This window comes from Thunnus albacares, chromosome 10 (assembly GCF_914725855.1).
Source record: "Thunnus albacares chromosome 10, fThuAlb1.1, whole genome shotgun sequence".
Lineage (NCBI taxonomy): Eukaryota > Metazoa > Chordata > Actinopteri > Scombriformes > Scombridae > Thunnus > Thunnus albacares.
In genome coordinates, this window is record NC_058115.1 from 13,428,071 (window position 1) to 13,433,460 (window position 5,390).

Here is a 5,390-nt window from a genome sequence, read left to right on the forward strand (position 1 = left end):
CAAGTGAGCGTCTTAGTGTTAACCAGTGCCGCCACTCCGCCAGTATGCAGAGTGCGTGGGGCCTCAAGTACCAGGCGGGGGCCCCCAAAATTAAGGTTGATAAAAATGTCATGATAATTATCACATTATTACATTTTAACACAAATTGAAAAAATACATAAATTAGTTATGGGCAGGCCCAGCGTTGTTTTTTTCATTGTATGTACCCTATCACTCAATTCAGGCAAATTAGATGTTTTTACCCAAAATATCCATAGTCCAGTTTTACTTGCAGGAGTTTCTGAAGGCTCGTTTAACGTGTTTTTCTGCCGCGGAGGAAATAAATTCATGACAAGTGAAAATGAGTTCAAAGCATCCTCCAACATCTGTACTGCAGAAACGGAGTATGTCAAGCCTCCAAATACCACTGTGACAGATGATAATTAGCTCAAAAAGACAAACAGGCAAAAATATGATCACGATAATTTTTTCGCTATTAATCAATATAGATATTTATCATGATATATAATTTGATAATGCTACCACTTTGAAGAGTATCCTGATAATCACTAAAGCCTGAAGAAACCAGAGCAGTGTTTCCTCTATATTCATTTGCGCACAGCCACTGCTGAATGAATGAACAGTTGACTATGGTGTGTGAAGCACAATCTAATCGAAGCAGTACACTTCTTGCGCATGTTATGCTATAAAATTTTCTCATGCAAGCATTAGTTTTTTTTGTTGGTCTACACAAACTATTCTATCAAAGTGGAAAGAAAATTACATTCATTTACATTTAATGGCAAAAGTATTTGAGCAGTTGTATGAAAGTAGTAAAATTTTAATGTTAACTCATAAGGTTTGCCTTTCAAATAAATGTGAGAGAAGATGGTTAATGCTATTATTCCCTCTCCCCCAGGGCCATGCTCAGACTAGCCCTCCTGGCATCTCAACACCGAAGATGGTCGTTAAAGGCTGCAGGGAAGGTCACTTCGATGGCACTGGGCCTCATCCTGTGCGTATATTATTTGCGTATATATTACTCAGTTTCACTTACTTACTTACTCACACTCATTCTAATGTTAAAAGCTCTTGACTAGTTCTTTATTTTGTTCAGAAAATCTAATGTAGGACTAAGCCTGTAGGCCAAAAGGAGACCTGCTTACAAGGCTGCAGTAAATGGCTATGGGCCAGAATGTTTGTAAACCAGGACTCTCTCTTTCACAAAATTTAACATATTTTAAGCTTGTTGCAATATTTTGTATTTCTATATTGTATTTTTTGCAGTATTTTTTCAATATATTGTGATGTGTGTGTGTGTGTGTGTGTTTTATATATTTATTTTTTCCCTGACTTGATGGGACTTAATTTATTTGCTGAAAGAAAGAAATATAAAAGATTTGAAAGGATAATATATTGTTTCTCAGTATACATTTAGTACAGGATTCTTAATCTTTTAAGTCACCATTTGGTAAGAAATTGACCAATGACACTATCTAATGGAAAACATTAAAAACTGTAAATTTCAAGTGTTGAGTTCAGAATGAAATCCATTTTACCTAAATTGCATGATTTAATGCTGTAAATAACATGGAATTAAAAAGTGTAGTTTTAATGGGTTTCAATTGGCCAAAAGTTGCCACGATAGAGCCAAATGGTAGTATTAGATGTATACAGCATATTATTGACATATTTAAAGAATTGAAGTTAAAAATAGAAAAATCAGAAAAAAATCCACACCCTTGGGAAATTTTATATCATTTACATTAACACAGCTAAAATGATCAAAAAAAGAAAGCGAGGTGACCAGAGGGTTAAATAAAAATCGGACACCCTTTTATTTTTACCCATTTTTCGATTAACATCCCCCCCTTACTCACTTTAACCTTTTTTCGGTGACATCCCCCCATATCCAATTCACCCATTTTTCGACTAACACCCAATTTTACTAATTTTACCCATTTCTCGATTAACACCCACCCCATATTCATTTTATCAAGAATGCAGGAAAATCGGAAACCCTTTTCATTTTACCCATTCTTCGACTAACACCCAATCTCACTAATTTTACCCATTACTCAATTAACACTCACCCCATATTCATTTTATCAAGTTTTCATAAACATCAGACGCCCTTTTCATTTTAGCCAATCTTTACTCATTTTACCCATTTTTCTCCTAACACCCAATCTTACTAATTTTACACATTTTTTGATTAACACCCACCCCATATTCATCTTATCAAGTTTTCGCAAAAATCGGACACCCTTCTCATTTTACCCATATTTCAAGTAACCCCCCCCCCCACTCACTTTACTCATTTTTCGAGTTACACTCCCCCCTTACTCATTTCTCCCATTTCTCCACTAACATCCAATCTTACTAATTTTACCCATTTCTCGATTACCACCCACCCCAAATTTATTTTATCAGATTTTCGGGAAAATCCGACACTCTTTTAATTTTACCCATTTTTCGAATAACATCCCCCTCCCCCTTACTCATTTTACCAATTTTTCGACCAACACCCAATCTTACTAATTTTACCCATGTATCGATTAACACCAACCCCGTAGTACCTCTAATGGTTCTTTGTAGCACCATTTGACAAAGGTGCTATATAGCACCAAAAAGGTTCCCCCATGATTACAAGACATAGAACCACTTTTGGGTAGTATTTAGCACCATTTTTGTTGAAGCATCTTTTATATATAGCTCCTATCTTTTAAGGTGCTACGTAGCACCTTAAAAGATAGGAGCTATATAGCACGAAAAAAGGTTCCTCTATGATTATGAGCCAAAGAAACACTTTGTGCTATTCAGAAATTATGTTTTGTATCTGTATTATTCATCTCATAAGTGTATAAGATGTAATGAGGTTGCATTTATTGGGATTTGCACACAAGTCTTTTGTTTACTTATCTACTGTAGTTGTATGAAGATCAAAAAAAAAATGTATTCAGTCTCTAAAGGGAAAACTTCATCTTTCCTTAGCGGGCCACATATTTTTGCTGGAGGGCTAGATCTGGCTCAGATCAGCTGTCTATTACTGTGTGGTTTGTCAAAGTCATTTCATTGTTTTCTAGCAGGTTGCATTATTTCTAAAAGTAAAAATGCCCATTAAAAAGCATTTATGACTTGAAGCCAATCCCGATAGCATAAAGAAGTGGGCCGCTTTAGGCAATGATGCGGCACTGCTGGCCTTTTTCTGGCCCGGACAAAATGGATGTGAGCCTGAAATGGCCCACACGTAAAATAGCAAATATGGCCCAAATATCCCAAATCAAATGTGGGCCTTTTTTGGTAAAGTGCTCTCAGGTATGTGTATTCTGGATCAGGGCCAGTTCTGGTTTATCTGGTTTGTTCTTTGTTGACATACGGCTTGCTTGTAGCCCAGATCTGGGAAACAGGAGCCCAAGTGCCATCATTCCATGCGGTATGTGGGCTGGATGAAAGTGTCAGGTGTATGCTGGATCTGGGGCACAGCAGTTTTGCAATCTGGGAATGTGTTTTCTATCCTCTGGTTTCATGCATCCTTGATTTTTCTGAAACTAGAAACTCATCTATCAGTTGGTGAGAGGCATGGGGACTTAACTCTATGAAGTGGTGATCCAAAACAACGACCTCAAAGTAGCCAAAAGTTGCAAAAAGCTGCAGGCTTGTATGTTGATTCTCAGTGAGTTTGGCAGTACTTCAGTAATAACCATTTAACAATACAGGTTGTCATTTGATTTAGTGTTAATCGCAAAAATATTGATTAATGGAGCTGTCAGTAACATTTTTAACATTACTGTAACATTCATGCCAAAGCTAGACATGTCATGTATAGGAGCACCAGTTTTTAACTGACACCAGAAAGGACATACTAACATCACTTTTTTTTACATAGAATTTGAGAGGAAGTTTAATTTGTGCTGAGTTGAGCAGATAGATTTTATGACAATATAACATAAAAGAAAGTGCTGAAATCACAAAGCATCTACAGTCTTTTATTTCTACCTTCATTAAATTTAATTGACTTTGTTGGCAATAATCTTCTGATACACAGCTTCTGACATGCATGCATATTACACATACCGTAAAGTGGAATGGAAATCCAGCAGTATGTCTGTCATGTCATGCAGGGGACATGACAGACATATTGCTGGATTTATTTTCCTTGAAAATAAATCAAGACCCTGAGAAGAATGATGCTCTCCACAGAAAATTCTGCCCACAATAGTTTTGATGACATTTTATCATTAGAATGTTTTGTTCCGATGATTAAACATAGCTTCACTCATTCCTCATTCACATGGATCAATGTACAGTCTGCGGCCACAACAGACCATGGGAGAATCCTGTCTTTTAATCTGTCTTCAAAGAAAAAAATGAATCAAAGCCAGACCAAAATTGTTTTAAAAGAAGCCACAAAGCTTTTGCTCGTCCATTTAAAGACTACAAGAACTGAATTGGGAGCCAGATCTGAAATTATTTTGGAAAACATGTATTCAGTCACATGAAAGAAGTGGATTATAACTGCACAGATGAAAATGATAACAAACCATTCATAACAGAAGCTTACCCATATTTATCATAATAGTGCACAATTAATTTTTCATCCCAAAGCAGCAAAAAATAATTGAGAGAGAGCTGTTTTGGGCAAGTGATACTTCCTACACTTATACACCCTCAGACTTTTGAAACGTTTCCTGAATATGATGTGATTACAAGCTGTACTCACTGAGGTATGACGAACTGACCTGAGTTTCACTGTGTGATTGGATTTCTGAGAGGGACTTTAGGCTGGAAAAAGAACCACACATATACAAATACTGGATACGTGTTAACTCTATCCCTGTAAATGTTCACACAGCTGAGTGAGCACAGTAATGGCAGCTCATAAAAAAAAAAAAGTTTAACTGGCTTACCAAACAGGTGTCACTCAAAGTGTGGTAATTACAGTTTGTCGTGTTCTTTTTATTTATTTGAGATGAATGTGAAGTGAAACTGTGCTTGCAGAGGATTCTCATTACTAAAAGAAATGGCAGAGCTGGAGCTTTCATATGTGTAATTACAAGTTTTCATACTGTTAATAAACTGATTTATCTAATATGTGTCCCCTCCAACACCTCATGCATGGAAATGTAAAATGATGTGTAGAGTATCTGCTTAAATTAACCAGCTATTTCAGTCTTTGCTTGATTTTTGTGGAAAATAAGATTCTGTGTTGTGAATCAGGTAAGATGACACCATATAACAGTCCCATTTGTATGTCTGTTGTTGAGTCATAGTGACATTACCATCAAGTCATGTGTCTTTGAACTTTATTTTCAGAGATCTCTGACATTTTTGTCCAGGTCCAGGTGCAGAAGACATTTCGTCTAGCTCTGCAAAGCAAGAAGTGGTAGAGAAAATTGTCCTCTTGCTTC